The 11,441-nt window shown below is 36.8% G+C and overlaps 1 long non-coding RNA gene across 1 annotated transcript; it reads right to left on the bottom strand.

Moving 5' to 3' along the window:
- Positions 1-245: 245 nt before the first annotated feature.
- Positions 246-1,862, bottom strand: LOC142174858 (uncharacterized). Its single transcript, XR_012703949.1, has 3 exons — positions 1,642-1,862; positions 1,258-1,321; positions 246-490 (listed from the first exon to the last, which is right to left on the bottom strand). It is a non-coding gene; the product is annotated as an uncharacterized LOC142174858 (long non-coding RNA).
- Between the last annotated feature and the right edge of the window lie 9,579 nt (positions 1,863-11,441).

An 11,441-nucleotide genomic window follows, 5' to 3' on the forward strand; every position in this document is an offset into this window, starting at 1 on the left:
CCTAAGCTATGATACCAACTTTGTCACGACCCAATTTAAGATCATGACCGACGCTTAGGAGCAAGTGCCCCCAAGTAAGCCTTATCGGTATTTTATAGAATATCGGACAGAGTTTTCCATGTTTTTGGACAATCCAAAAATTTCTCAGTCTGAAATCAACAACCAAACATCCTAATGTCAATCGAAATGACAATCTCTTTACCAATTAACCAAAACAAATATCTACTATTAATAGTCCACCCACTAACAACTAAGAATACTAATTTATCTCCAACTTTGATAATAAAGAGCGATATTCAATATAAGTCTATAATAATAAAAGAATATTCATGATACTAAAAGAATGACTATGGAGCGACTCTAAGAGTTCCTAAAAAGACCAAAATAATAAATAAAATCTCCGCCCACGCGAACAAGTGCGAGGCTCACCAAGAAATATCAACATGTGCTCTCTAATTAATGAAATCCTTGCCTGTGTCAACTGCTGTTTCTGGAAAAAAAATAGCAGGGAATGAGTTTCTAGCTCAGTGAATAATAACACTTAACCACAATTGGGGACAAGTCAGAAAACATGCTAGTATACATATTAAATAGAAAATATCATGAGAATGCCCTTTCAGAAACAATAAGCAATAATCAGTCTCATCATGTTTAATATAATTCAATTGACAATTCGGTAATAATCTCGGTAAATACTGTGTAATATCAATATTCATGCTTGGGAGGTTTCAATAAATGGATCATGTAATCGGTATAACTGTGGAGTGTGGACTTCTTCGCAAGAAGCCAAATATAACGATAGTCCCTATTTGAGGGAAATCGATAACGGTATGCTAGTTCTACCTTTCCATTAGCGAGGGCTATAACGGTAATATAAATTACAAGATGCGCCAGGTCTAATGAACCTGCCATTAGCTACGAGATCCTTCAAAGTCTAATCCTATTTATACTTGTCTCTGTAATCCGTATATACTCATAGAAAAATATTTTAAAACAATATAGGGCATTTGGGTTCTTATCAAATCATGTAATTTCTTTTTGATAACAGTAAATTCAAGTAATGGTAAAACATATCTAGTGACAACAAGAATATTTAAAACAACGATAATCATTTCAAATTACTATTTCGGTATCATATCGAGTAAAAGACTTCTCCCACATGCAACTCAAAATAATCGGTAACATATTCATATTAAAAATCATATGTAAATCATGCAAGTTATGAAAAACACAAATTGCGATAAGATTATTACTCACAGTACTCGTGCCAATATACCAAATGCTTCACCTCGAGCAATTCATACAACTTCCTCCAATCAATCTATAATTACATAATATTGATCTCATGTTAATTATTTTTAGGCTAATCATAACTAATTTAGAATGAATAACCCTCGGGGTTCATGTTTGAGTCTAACTTCATCTGATCATATTTAACCATGCGATGGGTAATTCAACCAGTCGATAATCTGTCAATTCTACCTATTTAAAAAATTTACTCATAATATTTTACACCAAATTAAAAACCTGTGCTTTTGACCCTCTTTGTGATTTATAGATAGACTAATAAGTAGTTATTAAACTGAATAAGAAAACTTAAGAATCTGTCATGAAGGCTTAAATAAAGAGTTTAAATAATACCCGAAGAAGTTGAAAGTTATTCGAATTCGTAGATGTTGCCGAGTGTTGATACCGTTCATGGCTTTACAATTCTGCAGTGTCAAGTTTTTGCACGTTTTTCTCCTTCGTGAAACAGGGATAATTTCACGGCATTTGGTTCTCTTCAATTCTTTGAACTCTCTTAATCTTCAATTGTTATTTTGACCTCAATTCCAAAGACCCTAATCTTTGGTGTGCTGAAATACTCCCCTTTCTTTCTGGTGGGCTTTGACCTAACTAGTTTTTATTATTTATTTATTTATATTATTTTCTTCTTTTATCTTTTTCAATTAAGTTCTAGCTAAAAGACAATTATGCCCTCTTTTTAAATACGGGTTATTGCAGTCAGGGGGTACTTATGCATTTTTCCTTTTTATAAAATAAAAAATCTTCCAAAATTATCGGTGTGGTTATAGATTTATTAAGAAACTGCGATTTTATTAAAACAAAACTAAAAATCGCTTGGATACGGTATGGTTCGGTTGGTTTAGTCGGTTTTTAAATATGCATTGATACCTGTATTGGGGAAAATCAAGTTATTACATTGAGTTAATTATGTGTTGATGTGTCATGACACGTGGATCAACAAAAGAATGACAGTTGGCGAAGAATAGTTGAAGAGGCGTGAGCTTTAACAGGCACAGACAAAGATCCAAGAAAACCAGAGGAATGGGTGCTCGAACCTCTTGATAATTTGAAGAAGCATCGGGAGAATGAACCTAAATAGTAAAAGAGTATAGATACGTATTATTGGTAATTAATGAGCATTAATTATGGAATACATTATAGAATCTGTACCGAAACAGTTACGATTGTCAATTATAATGTTACATTGAATGTCATTAATTGTCCATAATAACTCCATTATGGAAGGAGAGAAACGTATTACTTAGAAATAGCTATAAAAGGTGAGGAATGAACATTTGTAAGGACACAAAATACTATTGGAATATACTGATTTACTTTGCTTTTTATCTAGCTATTATTTACATCAATTATTCTTATTTCTATTTGATTATCAGTAACCCGAGTTCTTCTAAAAATAAGCTTTGACCAAAAATCTTATTTTTGGCTAAACAAATTGGTTCCGTTACCGGGAACTCTGATAATCATCTGCTTTCCAAATCGGCTCTTTTATCAAAAATAATCATGTCGAATGTCAACGACAATAACCAACACAATTTACCACTCCAAGAATATCCACAGCATCAACTGAATGAACAAGATGACAGAACCCCACCTCCTTCTCCACAACATTCTCAGCGGCAGTCATGAGAGGGGACTCCTAACAAATCTGAACCGAATGAAAATGACAGACTTGCAAATGATCAAGCTATCGATGAAGCTCTTACAAAATTAATTGCTCAACAGGTCAACAACGCTCTCCAGGCTTTTACCATCCAGTTGCCGGTTGCACCGCCAACACCAACTCCAAATAAGAACACTTTGGAAAACCCTCGTTTTGGACTCGTTAATTTAGACAGTGGTGGAACTCCCAGCGAGTCTCGTGATGGAGAACCAGGTAACACAGTTAATTCTAATTTACAAAATTTAGTATTAACTTTGCAGAAATAGCTCAAGGAGCAAAGCGACTGCATAGAGCAAATACATGGAGTACCTCCTGTAATCAAGGGAATATATATGGACAAATATTCACAACAACCTTGGAAGCCAAGTGCTGCTCCTCTACCAATTCTGAAGAAATTCAAGATGCCCGATATTCCAAAATACGATGGAACAACCAATCCACGAGACCACATAACTGCATTCACAACCGGTGAAAAGGGCAACGACTTGACCAAACAAGAAATTGAATCAGTATTGGTCAAAAAATTCGGAGAAACACTTACTAAGGGAGCATTAACATGGTACTCTCTTTTACCCGAAAATTCTATAGATACTTTTGCTGAGCTTGCAGATTCATTTATCAAAGCACACTCGGGAGCTCAAAAAGTCGAAAAAAGAATGGAGGATATTTTCAAAATAAAGCAAGGAGATTCAAAGCTGCTCAGAGAATTCGTAGACAGATTCCAGCGTGAGAGGATGATGTTGCCGCACGTACCTGATAACCGGGCGGCTATGGCATTTGCCAGTAATCTAAATGAGAAAAGTTCAGAAGCCACGAGACGACTCAAGGAAAGTCTACGTGAATTTCCAGCAACAATTTGGAATGATATTTACAACAGATACATCATGAAGCTGCGGATAGAAGAAGATACCATCACTTAGTCTCGAAAAGAGGAGAGGGTAAGTTCTAGACGTGCCGAAACTGAAAAAGGTCTGGTAAAAACAGGTACGACCCCTACATGGGACTAGCGGGAAGAGATTCGCGTTCAAAGCAGGATAACTCAAGGTACGATCATAAATCAAGAGATAGAGAGTCAGGTTCATCATCAAGGTTCGGAAAAGAGCGAAATGCACGAGAGATGCGAGATGATGATAGAGGCTCGAAGGCAAAAATTGGCGGTTACAATTTTAATGTTAGCACATCAGATTTAGTAGCAGTATTAAGAAGCATATGAGATAAGGTACGATGGCCAAAGTAAATGAGATCAAACCCGAATAAGCAAAATCTTGATTTTTTGTACGAGTTTCATAACGATCATGGTCACAAAATGGCGGATTGCAGATTGCTGCAAGGTGAAGTTGAACATTTGTTAAAGCAAGGGTAAACCGAATTGTTCAGTGATAAGGGTAAGCAAGCGTATATGAAAAACAGGCAGGAGCCCCCTAAACCCCCTTTACCAAAGAGGACAGTTAATGTCATAAGCTGAGGAGAATAAATTAATGGCGTAACATATATGATAGCCAAAAAGGTTTTGAAAATTACAGTCACACACGGGAAGCGAGTTCGATAAGATTTGGAAGAGGAAAGTATTATATTTGATGATGCAGATGCGGACAGTGTGCTAACCCCGCACAATGATGCACTGGTAATATCTTTACTTGTACATGACACTAATATGAAATGAGTTTTGATTGATCCAGGTAGCTCCGTGAATATCATTCTGATAAGAGTGGTAAACGAAATGCAAGCTGAAGATAAGCTAATACCCAAGGCACACACCTTATCTGGTTTTGACAACTCGAGCATCGTAACAAAAAGAGAGATAATACTCATCACATTCGCAGAAAGAGTTGTCAAAGACATGAAATTTCAGGTGGTAGAGATGGACATGGCTAGGGGTGGCAAAATGATTAAAAAAAATAATTAACCACCCATATTATCCACTAAAAAATGGGTTGGATAATGAACTTTTTAAAAATGGGTCAAATATGGATAAGAACCATATTATCCATTTAGAAAATGGATAACCAATGAGTAACCAATGGATAACCAATGAGTCTAACTATTACATTTGTAAAGTCTCAAATTGGAGGTTCCTCAAGTTAGAGAGACTAAGAATTCTCCCAAAAGTGATCATATACAAGAAGTCATGGATAATATGGGAAACTCATATTATCTGTCGGTTAACCCGTTTTTTATCCGTATTAAATATGGGTCGGGTCGGATAATTGATCCATTTTTTCATTACCCGTTTTCGACCTGAACCATATCCGACCCGACCGCCCGTTTGCCACTCCTAGACATGGCTTACAATATGATTCTCGGTAGACCATGGATTCACGAAATAGATGTTGTTCCATCTACCCTGCATCAAGTTATTAAATTCCTTTCACAATGGGGAATACGACAAATTTGTGGTGACCAACAAACGTCTAGGAGCATTAATTCCGTAGCAGATTCAAGTGCAAAAAATGAAGAGAAATAGCAATCACAGAATCCAATTAAGGATGATGCAACACAAGCCTCAACTGAGCACGTGCGAACAAATGTAGACTCGAGACCCGATACCATCCAAGAGCCAGAGGAAAATGAAAACATCAAAACAACGATTGAGGAATTGGAAGTTGTAGTACTATTTTCACCCTGGCTTGAAAGGAAAGTCTACATTGGGGCCAACCTAAGCCAAGAAATAAAAGGTAAGTTGACTGAATTTTTGAGAACTAACGTGGATTGTTTTGCCTGGTCCTATTTTGATATGACAGGAATATCTCCGGAAGTGATAACCCACAAGTTAAATGAAGATCCATCATACTCACCTATTAAACAAAAGAAAATAAAGCAAGGATCTTTTAAAAATCAGGTGATTCAAGATGAGGTACAAAAACTTTTAAAAATTGGGTCCATACGCGAGGTAAAATATCCAAATTGGTTAGCTAATACTGTAGTAGTACCTAAAAAGAATGGTAAGTGGCGATTTTGTGTAGATTATACTGGTCTAAACAAAGTTTGTCCTAAAGATTCTTTTCCATTACCGTATATAGATTAACTAATTGATGCCACTGCAGGACATCAATTGTTAAGTTTTTTAGATGCATATTCAGGGTATAATAAAATAAAAATGGATCCCATAGATGAGGAAAAAACATTATTTATAACAGACATGGAGACTTACTGTTACAAAGTAATGCCATTTGGTCTCAAGAACGCTGGAGCCACATATCAAAGGTTGGTGACCAAAATATTTCAAGAACATTTAGGGAAAACCATGGAGGTCTATATTGATGATATGATGGTCAAGTCACAATAAGCAGGGGATCATATCCAACACTTGTCTGATACATTTCAAATTCTTTATAAATTTAATATAGAGTTAAACCCTTAGAAATGTGCATTTGGAGTTTCTTCAGGTAAGTTCTTGGGATTTTTTGTTTCTAACCATGGCATTGAAGTAAATCCCCCCCAGATTAAAGTTATTGAGGAAATCCCAGATACACTGACAAGTAAAAAAGAAGTATAGAGACTGACAGGGAGAAATACACTGACAAGTAAAAAAGAAGTATAGAGACTGACAAAGAGAATAGCAGCTTTGGGAAGATTTATTTCAAAATCATCAGAAAAATGCTTCAGGTTCTTTTCAGCGCTAAAAAAGCAGGATCAATTTGAATGGTCTAAAGAATGTCAACAGGCGCTTAAAAATTTGAAAGTATATTTGTCAAATCCATCGTTGCTTGCGAAACCAAAAGATGGGGAGAAACTACTCATCTACCTTGTTGTTTCAGAAGTAGTGGTAAGTGCTGTGTTAGTTTGAGAAGACCAAGGTAAACAGTCTCCGATTTATTATGTTAGCAAGTCATTATTAGATGCTGAAACTCGGTATCCTTGTTTAGAAAAACTTGCACTAGCATTAATCATGACATCTAGGAAGTTAAGACCTTATTTTCAATATTATCCCATCTTTGTAGTAACCGCCTAACCCTTGTGTAATATATTGCATAAACAAGAGTTATCAGGTAGATTAGCCAAGTGGGCCATAAAACTAAGTGAATATGACATTACAAATCAATCTAGAACTGCAATAAAGTCACAGGTTTTAGCAGATTTCGTGGCCGATTTTAGTCAAGGGATGCAACTAGAAGCAGAAAAAGAACTGCAGGTATTTAACGGGTCTAATCCAGGAACTTGGACCTTATTCACTAATGGTTCATCGAATGTGAAAGGGGCAGGTTTAGGAATTGTTTTAGTACCACCCACGGGAGAAACAATACGATAAGCCATAAAATATCACCCTATAACTAACAATGAGGCAGAATATGAATATGTGAATAGCAGGTTTAGAACTGGCACGAGAACTTGGTATAGAACAGGTTGTAATCAAAAGCGATTCACAGCTCGTAGTTAACCAAATGTTGGGGACTTATATAGTCAGAGAGGCAAGAATGCAGCAATACCTGGAAAAGGCACGTGATTTGGTCAGGCAGTTCCAAACTTGGAAAGTCATGCAGATACAAAGAGAGGAAAATGCAGAGGCTGACACCCTAGCTAATCTTGCATCTGCTGCAGAAGTAACGAATGATGAAAATGCTTCTGTGATTCATTTATTTCATTCTGTACTTGATCAAGACAAAAATGAGGTAAATTTCAATAACCTAATTTGGGATTGGAGGAACGAGATTGTCAATTTTTTGCAGTATGGAATTTTACCTGAAGATAAGAAAAAGGCTGAAGCACTTCGCAAAACAACTGCTTGATACTGTTTAAAGCAAGACAATCTTTATCGTAAAATATTCAGTGGTCCTCTAGGAAGATGCCTCGGGGCCTTCTCAAACAGAGTATGTGATGAGAGAAATACACGAGGGACATTGTGGAAATCACGTAGGAGGAATATCTTTAGTAAAAACCATGATTAGAACCGGCTATTATTGGCCAAAAATAGAAGAAGACGCGGAAAATTTTGTAGCTAAATGTCACAAGTGCGGAAAATACGGTAACAACATGCATCGGCCTGTTGAATTATTACATCCGGTTATTGCATCGTGGACTTTTATGAAATGGGGGATGGATATCGTGGGTCCACTACCCTAAGCCAAAGGCAAAGTAATATTTCTGTTAGTACTCACTGATTACTTTACTAAGTGGGTAGAAGCAGGAGCTTTTAAATAGGTACGAGAAAAAGAGGTCAGAGATTTCATTTGGCGAAACATCATATGCCGATTCGGTGTACCAAAGGAAATCGTATGTAATAACGGCCCGCAATTTATAGGGACGCAAATCACAAAATTTTTTCAGAGCTGGCAAATTAAAAGGATTACTTCAATGCCTTATCATCCGGTGGGTAATGGACAAGCTGAATCAACGAATAAAGTCATTATCAACAACTTGAAAAAAATGTTGGAGGAATCTAAAGGCAATTGGCCAGAGGTGTTACCTGGAGTCTTGTGGGCCTATCGAACAACCGCAAAAACAAGTACGGGGAAAACACCGTTCTCACGGAGCTGAAGCCTTAATTTTAGTCGAGATAGGGGAACCAAGCATGAGATATACACAAGAAACTGAGGAATCAAATGAAGAAGAGATGCGAGTAAACCTGGATTTACTTGAAGAAAGGAGGGAAGCTTCATTAATAAGGATGGCAGCGCAAAAACAAGTTATGGAACGATACTATAACCGGAAAGCTCGTCTCAGATACTTCAAGATTGGGGACTTCGTACTCAAGAAAGTTTTCCAATCAACGAGGGCAGCTAATGCAGGAAAGTTAAGTCCAACTTGGAAAGGACCTTATAAGATTCGTGGTATCGCAGGAAAAGGAGCATACGAACTGAAAACAATGGATGACAAGATTCTACCTTCAAATTGGAATGTTGTTCATCTGAAAAAAATACTATTTCTAATGAAAAGAAATACCCACAGGCAGGTACCCTCATTAATAACTTTTATTTTTGAATTGTTAAAATTTTACTAACGATTTTAGATGATAGGCAAAAAGCTAGCCCGCACTAAATGATGAATTACGACCTAAAAAGACACGTGGAAAGAACATAACTCCCGGTATAGGGTTACAACTATTCTGATAGAAATTTAAATGGGTTAACAGTCTTCATCTAAAATCGTACCTCCGAGTCCCGTATATTTTTCCTTTTCAGGAAAAGGACCGCATGGAAGGAATAATCAAGTACTCGAGATTTGATACTTCAAAACTCAAGCACTTGAGGGACTATATAATATACATATGATATATGTATAAAGAAGGCAAAGAAGACTGAAAACAATTAAAGTTCAAGTCAAGCCCAAAAGTCTCCTCATCAAATGTATCAATTTCAAAGCAAAGTCATGAGCCAATAACACAAGCCAATCAAAAAACCTTCATATAGATTTCAAAATCTTATGATGTCTAGGTTAAAGGCAGTATTTAGCCATGGGTTATAAAAAACCCTTGGATTTTCTTTCCTTTTTTGCAAATCTATTGTAAAGAAAACAATTACGAAAAAGTTATAGAAGATATTTAAATACATGTAAGATGTTATTTACACTTGAAAATGTTCAAATGAAAACTTTATCAAAGTTATTCCAAGAAACATGTGTGTTCCTATTTCTTTTTTCGTATATTTACTCCGTTATGAAGTTGAGACGTCTTCTTCATTAAGTGTCGTATACAAAAGGGCCCTCTTTTATAATTTCATGTCTGATTCAAAGATGCATGAAGTTAGTAAAGGGTTTTATAAAAAAATGCAAAAAGGGTAAGACGAAAACCCATGAATTAAAAAGCAAGACCTTGAATTCATATAATGAGACAAGGCAAAAAGAGTAAAACAGAAACTCAAGATAATTAAGTTGAAACAAAAACTTTATAATATTAAGACTAAGTCATAAACTGATTGTCATATTTTTACAAAATGCCCCAAAAAGGTCTGGGGACTTGTCATTTCCAAAAACTGAACCCCCAAATGGGACCAGGGGTAAAACCAAATTCCACCAAAAAAAAAAGAAAGGTAACTTCATAAACTTTCACTGGGGAGCAGAAGAAGAGTCTAAAGCAGCATCATCAGCAGGCTCGATTTGATTTGAAGGAGCTGAGACATCTACCGCGCCTACATTAGCTTCAATATACTCAGGAGTATCAGCCATAAGAGAAGAAAAACTTTGGTCTTGCTGAGTTTTTTCAATGATGTCACGACCCTAAAACCGACCCAGTCGCAATGGCGCCTATCGAGAAACTAGGCTAGCCGACACAACTCCCAAATTAGCCATTATTCAATAAAAGTCATTTTCATACCATTTATTAATAAATAATCTCATGATGTAAGTCTAACTGATTAGTGCGGAAATAATATACAAGCTCGACATCGAGGTGTCACTAGTCATGAGCATCTACTAAAAACTAAATACAACGAGAAGTCTTAAAATATACTAAATATAGTCCAATGAAAACAAGAGGGAGAGAAGCTGTGCTGCAAACGCCGAGCAGCTACCTTGCTAAACTCCGATGACTTTGCCTCCGAGCGATCAACACCCGTTACTGGGTTCAGAAATACTTGAATCTGCACACAAGGTGCAGGGAGTAATGTGAGTACTCCAACTCAATAAGTAATAAAAGTAAATAAAGTCTGAGCGGTAAGAAATCACGTAAACCACATCATGGCACCATAGAGGATACCGCATGTTTCCAAAACAGGATACAAATCAAATCACCTCGTTCAACTCCCATTTCGGGAAAAATCCTTTGAAAATGCCTTTCTAACAGTTTTCAGTATAAGTTCAGTGAAATTTATAGTGAAAGTGATGAAAATCATAATCGACCCTTCGGCCAAAATATAATTCATATACGGCCCCTCAGGCAAACAAAAATTCATAACCATTTCGAAACTTAAAAATCTCAGTGGAAGTAACAAAGCCAAATCAGTGACTAAATTTCGAATACCTTGTAAAAACTTTAGTTCAAAGGAAAGTTGTTTAAAAATATTTGTTTAACATTTTCAATAGAGACTCGTTCTAAAGATGAGTGAAAGCAGTAATTAAATAAACATGTTCAATAGAAACTCACTTTAAGGAGGAGTGAAACCAGTAAGTTCATAAACGGGCTCCTCAGGCAAAGCATCACTCATATACATGTATATATATATCCCCTCGGGAAGCCTCTCAGCTCCTCAGGTTCACCCTCGTCACTAGAGCTCATTCTCAGCTCTCGACCCATGTATCTCTCATATAAAAAGTAATCAGAATAACCGTTGCGGCGTGCAGCCCGATCCGTACATCGCTGCGGCGTGCAGCCCGATCCGTAAATAGTAGACTGCGCTCACTGGGGGTGTGCAGACTCCGGAGGGGCTCCTACAGCCTAAGCACTATATTGTTGCGGCGTACAGCCCGATCCAACATATCGTTGCGGCGTGGAGCCCAATCCATACACACACACACACACACACATATATATATATATATATTGCTGCGGCGTGCAGCCCGATCCATAAATATATAATCCTCACAACCAGGCCCTCGGCCT

Source organism: Nicotiana tabacum, chromosome 20 (genome assembly GCF_000715075.1).
Source record: "Nicotiana tabacum cultivar K326 chromosome 20, ASM71507v2, whole genome shotgun sequence".
NCBI lineage: Eukaryota > Viridiplantae > Streptophyta > Magnoliopsida > Solanales > Solanaceae > Nicotiana > Nicotiana tabacum.